This window comes from Mirounga angustirostris, unplaced genomic scaffold (genome assembly GCF_029215605.1).
Source record: "Mirounga angustirostris isolate CCGP_5_RB_7025 unplaced genomic scaffold, mMirAng1.0.hap1 SCAF_1, whole genome shotgun sequence".
Classification (NCBI taxonomy): Eukaryota; Metazoa; Chordata; class Mammalia; order Carnivora; family Phocidae; genus Mirounga; species Mirounga angustirostris.
In genome coordinates this window covers 110,348,126-110,360,281 of record NW_026991709.1, presented here as the reverse complement: position 1 = coordinate 110,360,281, position 12,156 = coordinate 110,348,126, and the positions used below count along the sequence as shown (strand labels likewise).

The 12,156-nt window shown below is 40.1% G+C and overlaps 2 protein-coding genes across 4 annotated transcripts in view; one reads left to right on the top strand and one right to left on the bottom strand.

Moving 5' to 3' along the window:
* The window catches only part of MED12L (mediator complex subunit 12L), a 320,591-nt gene that overhangs the window by 128,735 nt on the left and 179,700 nt on the right, over positions 1–12,156 (top strand). The window lies entirely within an intron of this gene.
* P2RY14 (purinergic receptor P2Y14) overlaps positions 1–12,156 on the bottom strand; it is a 49,296-nt gene that overhangs the window by 6,908 nt on the left and 30,232 nt on the right. The gene's annotated exons all lie outside the window — the stretch shown is intronic.

Below are 12,156 nucleotides of genomic sequence, written 5' to 3'. Positions count from 1 at the left end.
TGGAGGAAACCCAGGTCTGCTGCCTATGGTTTGGATGCCACCAAGGACTCCCGGGGTTCCGTGGCCCAGGGAGGGCTTTGCTTGTTCCTGTTTGTCACCTGTAGCCAGTTTCTCTTGTAGCAGACATGAGGCCTTGATTACATCTGACTTGATCCTCCTAACTCCTGGCCACTATGGCCTGTTGACTTCACCTTCAGTTAGAGTCTGATAAACATGCTTCAGTTTAACTTATAATTGGATGAATGCTGTGGTTACGTAGTTCAGATTAAGGAGCTGTGCTAATTATTTCTCACATCAGAAATGTCTGCATGCTCTTCTTAGGCTGAATTGCAGGTACCTGGGAGCTTATTCCACCAATACATAAGCTCAGCTCTATCTTGACTGCCAGGCCTTCTTCTTGGGCCTCCCTATTCACAGGCTAAAACTCATGAGAATCATAAATTTGTGTATTTCTGCTACGAATAGAGCCATTCTTCAATTATGTGTGATAATGGACAGTGGGTTAGTATGGATAATAAACGGATAATGCCCAAATCTAGTTTTTACTATTAATTCTAACCACTTCCCTTAAAATACTTAGAACTGGTAGCAAAGTACAAGACTGGCACATCTAAGAACTCAGAGGTCTGTCTTCATGTTTTAGTGGATTCTGGGAGCTGATGGAGGTAGGGGAGGTCGCACAGGTGCCAAACTTTTGGGGCCACGAAAATGGTCACCTGGTGCTAGCCTCTATTGCAGGAACTGCATCTGCGACACTGAGGATTTTGCATGTATGCTCTTTGTCATGGCCTATGGTTTTTCAGCCTTGGCACTATTGACTTTTTTTTTTTTTTTTTAATTCCAGCTCTTTGTGGGTGAGCTGTCTTGTGCTTTTTAAGATTTTTAGCTGCATCCCCGGCCTCTATCCACTAGGTGCCAGTAGCACCCCATGATTTATGACGACAGAAAAATGTGTCCAGACATTTCTAAGTGTTCCTGAGTTGAGAACCAATGGAATAGTCCCTTAATGGTAGGTGTATTTGATAGCATTTTGATATATGAAGAGAATTTAGTCAGCTCTTCTGCTGTTGCTAAATCTTAACTGTATAATGAGTAACTCATCGCTAGTAAGTCATTCAAATCCTTAGGTCTCAGAATGTGAAGTGGGCTTTCTTTACTGCTCTCTTAAACTAATAGGCAGACAGTGCAGTATAGTGATTCAAAGCATGCATGTTGGATGCAGTGGACCTTGGTTAGAAATATGGCTTAATTAATAGCTCTGGGTTACGAAGTGCCTCTGTGTTTCAGGTTTTACATCTCTAAAATGAGGGGGTAGTTCTTGCTGCTTCATAGGGTTCCCCTTCCTGTAAGAACCAATACTTGGTGCCTGGCAGTGTGTGATGCAGAGGGAACAGTGTGGGTTCAGGGAGTGACTCAGCTGATAATGGAATAATCAGATGTCTCTGGGACTTCCAGTCTGCCCGGGACTTCCCCTGGGTCAGGCTCCCCCCACACACTTTCCCTTACTTCCCCATGTTTATTTTAGGTTGATGTTCTGCAGTGAAACGAGGGCTACAAGCAGCACAGTACACCCTTGGCTGAGTGCTCTGCACCTCCTTGGGTATCTGGCCCCAAAGTGCTTGTGTCGGGGAGAAAGGGGGAAGGTTTGCTGCTCATGGTCCCTCTGTTCTAGTCACAGGCAGTGGCCCTCAGTGATTGGGAATGCGAAGTGTGAAGCCCCAAAGTGTGTGCCGGCTCTTCCTCAGCAATCCACACAAGCCTGAGTCTTTGATGGAGGTGACATAAAGCTATGAAACTGGTCTTCACAGTTTTGGAACTGATTCCTCTCTCTGCCTGGAATTAGACTGAGCTACTTGGATTCCTGATTTTTTTCCCAGTCTGTTCTGCAGCATTGTTTTTTAATACGGGGTTCTATTCCCTTGGGCCAGGAAAGGAAATGAATCTCTGACCTCCTTTTGCCTCACTGAGATGTTTGCATTTCTCAGTTAGGCATGCATTGCTCAGATCTTCAGATCTTGGAGCTAAGGGCGCTAATGCATATCCTTTGCTATGGGGTTGGGAATAGATTTTCTTTTTTTCTTTTTCTTTTTTTTTTTTAAAGATTTTATTTATTTATTTAAGAGAGAGAGAGAGAAACAGCATGAGAGGGGAGAGGGTCAGAGGGAGAAGCAGGCTCCCCGCTGAGCCGGGAGCCCGATGTGGGACTCGATCCCAGGACTCTGGGATCATGACCTGAGCTGAAGGCAGTCGCTTAACCAACTGAGCCACCCAGGCGCCCCGGGAATAGATTTTCATTTCTGGGAAACCCACACTTTTAACTACTTAGCTAAATATCAGCCACCTGTATGTTTGTTCAAGATTCAGCCGTACATAGCCCAAGCAAAAGAATATAAATACCTAGGACTTTAGGTGGGAGTGGGAATGCTGTAAAAAACTTATTCTCATACATAACACTTGAAAACCTAACATTTGATGTACTTCCTCCATGTTGGAAGAATCAGTAACCTTTGATTTTTATAAAATATATTGTGACAATCACTTGAATTAGCCAGTTCTGTAAATGAATTCGTATTCTATTAAACACAACATGTGATAATGAAGCAACTATGTTCATTTCAAAATTAGTAGAACTTAAATGTGAAAGATGCCATTTTGTGCATCTTAAAGGTGGTGCTCAGAGTATATGTGAAACAAAAGACCTTTCCTTTTTGTGAGCCCTAGGTCCACAGGTTGGGATCCATTGTTGAGTGTATGTGTCTTTTTTAGACCCATTCCATTTGTGATTATTTCACTTTTACAATGGATTTGCATATGAGTCAGTCAAGTACGTTCTAAGAAAATCATCTTCTGTCTTGCCATGCTCCATGGGAGCTATTAGATGGCATTTCACTGTTGCCTCAGCTGTAACGTCTATATGTGAGAAATCTGATAATAACCAGGTAACGAGTGTCCCATTGTAGTTTTATGCACATGGCTTGCTTGGACCTGGACTGGTTTGGTTTTACTCCATGCGTGTTTTTTTGGCAGCCTACTCTGGACTTCCTTCTAATCTTTATACTTTATTGCTTTCCTTTTATATTTTCAGTATCTCTCTCTGCCTAGAAGCGATTTGCTTGCAGGGTATAAACCTGCACAAGTCCTTAATAAGATAGGGTAAAAATGCATAGGTCTAAAAGTCATGACAGCCCAATAGCTATAAAGTTGCTCAAGCCTTTTCCATCTTTAAATAACAAAGGTAAAAACCTTCTTTAGATGGAGAAATACTGATCGCCAGTATCAGTGAGCTCATCTTGTTTCTAAGTATTCCTGCCCACTAAAAGGAACCAGGGCTTCTTGGAGAAATGACTGATTTTAATAAGGCACAGGGAAAGTACAAGGTGAGTTGAGATAAACCATGTGGGCGGAAAGCAAGGAAGTGGTCAGCGCAATGAGGAAATGTAGAAAAAGGACATGGGAGCTGCCTTGGAGGCCCTTCTGAATTTGACAATTTGGATATCAACAAGAATGACTATAAGAGATTAAAGTACTTTGAAAAATAAACCAAATTCAGGAGTTGATAGTGATCTTAAGAATAGGAATGTAATATTAAGAATAAGGATTGGGGCGCGGGCGCCTGGGTGGCACAGTTGGTTAAGCGTTGACTCTTGGTTTTCGGCTCAGGTCGTGATCTCAGGGTCGTGAGATTGAGCCCCACATTGGGCTCTGCACTCAGCAAGGAGTCTGCTTGAGTTTCTCTGTCCCTCTCCCTTCCCCCCCTTCCCCCTCCATGTCTCTCCCTCTAAAATAAAGCAAAACAAACAAACAAAAAACCAAAAACAAGAATAGGGATTAAAAAAGGGAGGATGCAGACAAGGGGGAAGCTCTTCTTTATAGAATACCAGCTAGAAAATGTAGAATGAGTGATAGGATTAACAAGTCACCATTTTGCAACCTCAGTGCAAACCACTGATGAGGCAGCAGTCTTCAGTGGGTGTGAAAAGCCAGTTGGTGAAAGGTTGTGGGAGAACAGGATAGTTCAGTCTACAAGTATCACTCTCTAGTCATTCACAATACCAAAGAACAAATGGTACCTTTTCAGCAGGGATGTCTGGCAGACACTGAATGATCAAACTTACCCCAAATAGGATAACTTGACATTTTGTGCCTCTAGATACTATTCAATTAGATGTACACAACATACCTTGTCAAAAAGCTAAGCGTGGATGAATAATTGGGCAGATTCAGAATTTGGATCATTCTGTAAAACAACCATCCTAGACTCAAAAAAAAAAAAAATCAATGTCATGAAAAGTGAACATATGTGATGGGGTGGGAGGAAGCGATTCTAGATCAAAAGAGGCCAAAGAGAAGTAACATAATGTGTGAATGTGATTGGTGATTGGGGGGAGCATAGAGGATAGAGTTATAGGAATTGTTTTGGGACAGTTGTGTAAATCTGAATAAAGGCTCTGTGTTAGACAGTATTATTGAATTAATCTTTCTAGGTGTGTTAATGGTATGGTTATTCTCCAGAAATGCATATTGAAGTATTTAGGACGGACGGGTCATAATTGCCTGCACCACATTTTCAAAATAGATCAGTAGAAGAACAAAACAGAACAGTGTATACACATATGTGCATACACATGTGTATGTATGTGCATATATGCATGTATTGTGTGTGTGTGTGTGTGTGTTTTGAGAGAAGAGTCCTGAGCTCAGTGTCTGACGTATAGCAGGTGCTTAACAGTCTCTTAGACTTCTCTTTTACCCTACTTACTTGTTCTTCTCAGTCACCTTGGGGAGCTTCTCTGCCAATTCTTAAATTGGTTCATCTTATTCTATTCTTTGCCACCTTCCTTTCTCTTTCCAGCCAAAATAATCTTTGTTTAGAATGCTGCTTAAAATCATCATCAATAAAGCAAGCTTTGCCTTTTATCTATCATCTATTCCTTGGGCGCTTATTAGCAGGCAGCGTTGTTGGTGTTGTGGATCCATCCTTCCCCCTTAGAGCTCAGTGCCTGGTGCTTTTGGAACCTGAGCTACCTCATCTCCTTCCCCTCTGCACGGTGCACCTCCATTTTCTGCAGTTCTGGGTCACTCACAGCCCTGGAATTTGAGGAGCTAGGTGGCTTCACGGCCATAGGGAGGAGCTTTTCCATCAACTGAGTTAGTCATGGCCTGCATTGAACTGTCACCATGTCTTATCATCCCTTTCAGTCTCCTCACATTTTATAGCAATTACTGCCGTTCATTGGGAACGTTACCTTGTATGGGACACAGGCAGTGCTAATTGCTTTTAAAAGTATTATTTCTTTTTCATGGAATATTCCATACTTTGAAAAGAATTTATGTAACCTAAGGTAAAAAGCACAGTAAAAGGAACACAGCGCCGAGCTGAGAGCCAGAACCCCACCAGTCCTCCTGCATCTCCCTCTGTGCTCCTCCCTGACTGTCTGCCTCCCTCTGCCCAGAGGTAACCCGGTCTTGAGTTTTGTGTTCTTCATTTCTGCCCTTTGAAAATAGATGATTTTAATCCATATGAACATACATTCCATTGTAAAGTTGTTCATGCTGTGTGTCGTCTTCCAGGACTTTTTAAAAATCCCCAGCTCAGCATTACATTTCTAAAGTTTATCACTTTAGAAAAGGAATTGGAAGTATTTGGAATAGATGAACATTCACTCACCTTGCAGCTAAACATTTAAATTCCTAGGTATATGCCCTAGAAAACTCTTACAGAAGTATACCAAGGAACATGTACAAGGATGCTCGTAGAAACAGTGGTAATAGCAAAAATGTGGGCATTAGCTCAAAGGATTATTGATAGGAGAATGGGTAGAAGAAGAAAAACTTAGTGAAATTTTATGCAGCCGTGAAAATGAACAAACTACAGCTATGCACTTTTAAATAAATCCTCTTGTAGTTCTGATAAAATAAAAAATAATCCCGCTTTATAGTTGAGGAAACTGATGTCAAAAGAGCTTGAATAAATTGTCCACCGTGTTACAACTAGTATGTTGTAGAACTGAGATTTGAATCCAGGTCAGTGTCATTCTGAAGGGTTAATTGCTAGGGAGTATTGTTTTCTGTTGGAAAGACTTGTTTTTGTTGGATTGTTTGTTCTGCATGGAGAGAGAGCTTTGTATTTTCACCTGACCTGGCAAATGGTGCATAGGAGGAATTGTATAAATTTCTGATGAATGACCCAAAACATCCTTATATTGCACAGGAAGAAAGCAGGTGAAGGGAGCTTAGTGGCTTGAGCAAGTTCCTGAGGTAGAAACCAGAGCACCTGCGCTGAGACCCAGCTCCTCCGAGCCCTCACTGACTGGAGGCTGTTTAACCTGTCTGGTCTTGCCAAGGCAAGACCTCTGCTTTAGGAGGCTTTAGGAGGTGGCTGGGAGACACCTGGCAGATACAGCATCAGTGTATCTTGTGTTATAGCTGGTCCTGCTCCCAGGTTTCTCAGCCAGAGTCCGCTGATGCTCTCCTGGTGGGGAACAGAGGCCTCTCCCCAGCTCTGTAACTCGTACTTATAAGTCTGTCCAGCCTGCAGCAGCAGAAGTGCTGGCAAGCTTTCTTCCGTCTCTTGGATGTCACTGACATGATTAGCTTGTGGAAAAAGTGCAGGTGTGTTTGTGTGTCTGGGGGGGGCAGTGGCCTGGGGAAGGCAAAACAGCGGATATTTGGTGCCTTCGGCAAGTAAACCAATATTCATTATAAATGTAGATTATTGTGCTACTTAGATATTTTGGCCCAGTCGAACAAAAACTGAAAGTAAAAGCCAAAGCTTAACTGCCTAGCTATCCCCTTGAACTTTTCTTTGTCTGTCACCCAGTGCCCAGCAAAGCTCTGAGCCAGGTACATGTTTTTTCCCCTGTCCCAATAAATCCCGAAAGGCTGGTCCTGTGTAAACTGGTGGGGGCTATCGGCAAGGTTCTGCAGATATTACCACCAGAGTTCTGTAAAGCACTGTGTTAGGACTAGCAGGAATACCCAGGTGAATTTGCTTTCACATTGTCCCTGCAGTGATGTTGAAGCCCAGTTCTATAAAGATCTAAAACTTACCGGGGCAGAGGTACTCAGAGCCCCAGCCTCTGGCTGTGGTTGTCGGTCTCTAGCATCTTAGTGTGGCTGCCTCAGGTTGGTTGGTCTGCGTTAAAATACCACCTTCTCAGAGAGGCCTTTTCTGTTCATGACATCTGATGCAGCCAACCTCCTACCCAGCACCCTCAAGCCCCTCACCAGCTTTTATTTTCCTTATAGCTGTCTTTATTATTTAAAATAATAGTTATTTTTCAATTTATTGTCTCCATCACTCCCTTAAAGGACTTCATTCTCTTCGTGAGAACAGGACTTAATTCTCTTGCTCACTGCTAAATTAGTGCCTGGCATACAGTAGAAGTTCAATAGATAGTGAATTTATGAGTGAATATCTGTATAATTTTGGTCAAACTCAGGAGTTGATTTACTTACCTGTCAAATGATGAGTGTGTTTAGAACCTCTAAAGTTTTACAATTTCTGTGCTGAAGGTTAAAATGTATAGGTATCTTTTAAAATCTTTGGTGCATAAAATTGGATCAACCATAATCTTTAATTTATGAAATATTCTTATGCAAAGTTGATGCAAGTTTGACTTTATTTAAAAGGTTTAATTCTGTTATTTTTAATCATGTTAATAATTTTCCTTAAACTCAATAACTGAAACAAAAGGCAAGACAGTAATAAGCTGCATGTAGCTGAATGCTCTGTCCTCTTTCCCACATCCCCTCTCTGGCCATCATGTATCCTGAATCCTATTTTCTTCATTCTCCTGCTGTCTTGTTTTATAGTGTTCTGTAATGTCTATATGTTTCCTAAAAGTGTGTATCTGTGGTATGTATGTGTCTGAAATTGTGTGTGTTTTTTTAAAAGGCCATATGTAATCTTTTAACAACTTAACTATATAATACCCGATATTATCCATATTATTGAGTATTGCTATCATTCGTTTGTCTTGATGACTATAACATTCCATTGTCTGATCATTTTAGTTCATTCACTCAGTTTCCTGTATTTGGGGTGTTTCCAGGTTTTTGCCCATGTAAACTATGCTGAGATGTATGTCCATATTGTCTCTTGATGAACATGTGAAAGATTTTCCTGTGGGTATAAATCTAGAAGTTAAATTGCCGATTCATGGGGTATATGAATGTTAAAATAATGCAAACAGTGCCAAACTATGTTCCAAAGTGGTTGTGCCAATTTATACTCCTATCAGTAATGTGTAATGATCTTGTGGTTACAAACCTCTTCAACATTTCATATTCCCAGATTTTTAAAGTTTTGTTTGTGACATGATACTATATTGTGGTCTTGATTTGCGTTTCCTTGATAACTGATGATATGGGCATCTCGTCATATAATAAGTTATTTCCATGAAATGTCAAGTCATACTTTCTCATTTTTCTGTTGGGTTGTTTATGCTATCATTGACTTGTAAAAATTCTTCAAATATTGTTGATATCTGCTTTGTTGGGTGTATAGATGGCGAATCACATTTCCCAGATTGTAACTTGTCTTTTCACTTTTAAAGATTTATTTTGATAAACAAAAGTTACTGATTTTAATATAGTCATTGCTTTTTTTTTTTTTGAGTTCGTGTTTTTTGTATCAAAAGAAAATTTTTCTATCTCAAAGTCTAAACTAATAGTTCTCACAGTATGGCCTGTTAGGTCCCTGGGGGTCCTTGACACCCTTTCAGGCGGGCATTGAAAATCAACCCATCTTTCAAAGAATAGTAACATATTATTTGCCTTTTTAAACTTATTATGCTGACATTTGTATGAATGGTGCAAAAGCCGTGGTATGTAAAACAAACCTGCTAGGACTTTAGCAGCAACCAAGGCCATGTGCACATCTGTCCTGTAGTCACTGTATATACTGCTCTGCGTGCTCAGTAACCAGGAAAAGAAAAGGCTCAGTGTCCTCGATGAAGGAATGTATATTGTTAATTTGGTTAAATCTTACCCTTTAAATATGTGTCTTAAATATTTTGCATTACAGAATAGGAATTGTTCCTAAAGCTTTTGCCAGATATGATGGTTGTCTAGAGCAACAACACTTGAGTGATTGAGCCATGAGCTGAATTGGATGCTTTTTCCTGGAACACCGTTTTTACTTGAAAGAATGATACACAAACTATAGTAATTCAGACTGGGATATCTGGCAGACATTTTCTCAAAAAATGGATGAAGTGAGCCTTCATCAAGGAAAACAAATAGCAGCACTTTCCGTACTTCAAGATCAGTGCCAATATTAATGTCATTTTTTGATTTTTATATAATGAGTATATTCTGCCTGAATTCTGCGTTGAGTGTACATAAGCAAATGACCGATGATTCTATGATATAAAATCTAGCACAGATCAAAGGCTTATTCAGAGACTAAGTTAGACTGAAGGATTTTAATGTAAGAAGAATGTTCACTGATGAGGATTTAGATTCTACACTGCAAACAACATTTAAGAAACCACCACTTTTTGAGTTTTGGTGTGGTGCCAAAGGAAAAAATCCAGAAGGCTATTAAAATACTTCTTCCTTTTCCTATTACATATCTGTGTGAGACTAGATTTTCTGTAATATGCTTTAATTAAAACTACCTTTTGAAACTGATCAAATGTAGAAGTGAATATGAGAATCTAGTCCAGATGTTAAAGAGAGATGCAAAAACGTAGAATGTCACCTTTCTAATTAAAACTTTTTTTGATAATTTATTTTTCACAAAAAAATGTGTTATTCATGGGCGCCTGGGTGGCTCAGATGGTTAAACGTCTGCCTGCGGCTCAGGTCATGATCCCAGGGTCCTGGGATCGAGCCCCACATCGGGCTTCTGACTCAGTGGGGAGCCTGCTTCTCCTTCTCCCTCTGTCTCTCCCCCTGCTCATGCTCTCTCTCTCTCTCTCTCTATCTGTATCTCTGTGTCTCAAATGAATAAATAAAATCTTAAAAAAAAATGTGTTATTCATGTTAACATTTGGCACTGTTTTTAAACTGAATTATAAATATCAATTTAACAATTTTAATATTTAATATAGTAAATATGGCTAGATATAGCCTACACAAATGAAAGCTCTTCGGGCTTCTGAGTATTGGGAAAGGGATCTTGAGAACCAAAGGTTTGAGAATTCCTGGCTAAGATATATTTTACTATATTTTCTAATAAGGATTTTTGGGGGTTAGTTTGCTTATTTTGATGTCACGCCTTAATTTATACATATACAGTATGCCAGTATGTAGATTGTAAATACCAAAAAAGGACACCAGACCTTTATGAAGAGTAATTAAAATTTTAAAATATGTAAAACTTCCTAGTCTATCTTTGTAACTCCTACAGATCAGCTATCTTTCATTTCACTTTTTTCTTGAGTTTTTTGGTAAGGTTGTCTATTTGGTTATTCATCCACCCATGAGACATATGAATTAAGCAAATAATAACCTTCATGTCTTTTCCCCACCTCTCTCTGTGTAGGACTACCACCTGTGGGGCTCAGGGCCCTGGGTTCCCGATCACCAGATCCCTAGCTGTCAGGCTTACTGGTCTGGCCTGGAAGGACTGGCCTGCTTATTTACCGTGTATGTCACTTACGGTTAGTTGGTGTTCAGTGGACATATGTTGATAGATACTTGCTACCCTGTGTGCTGGCACAATCCCCAGGTTTCTCTTGAAATGTTAGGAGGTGAATTGGGAGAAGTATTCATGCTACCTTATTTTGCGATTTCTTATTTGGCCCTGTGAGTATCAGATACTAACTCAAGAAATTTCCTGTGAGGTTTTAATCTTGCCAGTATACTGTCTCTGACATAATAAGTTATTAGCAAGGTTGGGGGAGAGAATTCTATTTTTATTGAATAGCTGCTCTGTGTCAGATACTAACATGTCTCCATTAGTATCTTAGCAGCTCTTTGCGGTGATAGCTTTATCATGATGTTTTATGGGTTATGGAACAGAGGAAGATCATAGAGGCAAAAGAGCTAAGAAACGTAGCTCAAGGTCACAGTAGATTCAAATTCAGCTGTTTATCTGCAAAGGGCCTGCTTTTTCTACCATATAAAATTGCCTCTATAAAAATGAGTGCCCATAATATTGACTGTTTTATGCAATGTGATTATTGCCACTGTTGTGCAAGCAAGTTAAAAGGCAGAGCAGTTCTGTACACTTTTGCATTTCCAACTTGTGTTTATGTATAAATTACAGTTTTTGGGGGCATATTCATCTCGTTAGATCAGAGAGAGATGGGATAGGTGAGAGGGTACTGGATTTGAAGCCAGATGGCTTTTTCCTTGAAGTCCCATCATTGGCCTTTATTAGCTGTGTTATCGTGTTCGAGTCAATGAACCTCCCTGGACCCTAGCTTCCTAACTGGTAAAACAGAGCCAACAATAGGAAGCATTTCCCAGTGTAATTTGGCTGCTGGAAACATCCAATTTTGATAATATATGTGCAAAGCCTTTAAAAGCAGATGGCTGTATCTATGGGGATTCGTTACTTGGAATTGTTAATTAGAAGTCCTGGATCTCGCTGTCATATAACAATTATGTAAAATACCATTAATGGTTTTCTCCTCACCACTTGACTTTTGGGGCTGCCTTTTGAGACTCTGTCTCTCTTCCTTTCCTATTAGATTGAGTCATATAAAATTGCTAGTATTTGGCTGTTTTTTTTTTTAACCTACAAAAGTGGAAATTTCATATGATTAGTACTAATATACTTAATGGTTATTAGTGAAAGTACACATGATTGGTTAACAAAAAAATCTGTTGTTGTATTATAGGGCTTATGTCAAGAAGTAAGTAAGCCTAGATCTTGGTTATGTTTTTCAAAGCAAACATTTACTTTGGATTTTATTTCTGAGACTCTTCTTGATTACACGTGGTAATCCCTGCCAGTAGTGAAATGTTGTGTGTTGAAGAAGCACTAAAGGTGAAGAAGTGTCTTCCCCTGTAATGGGCGGTCTGATATGGAAAGTCCTCTAGAATGGAAAGAGGACTAAAGATGTGTATAGAGAGGTTTTCTCCCATGAATGCTCTCTTTAAGTGGGGAAAACTGGCAAGAAAGTTGGTAGGTGGGGTGCCTGGGTGGCTTAGTCGGTTAAGCGTCTGCTTTCAGCTCAGGTCATGATCCCAGGGTCCTGG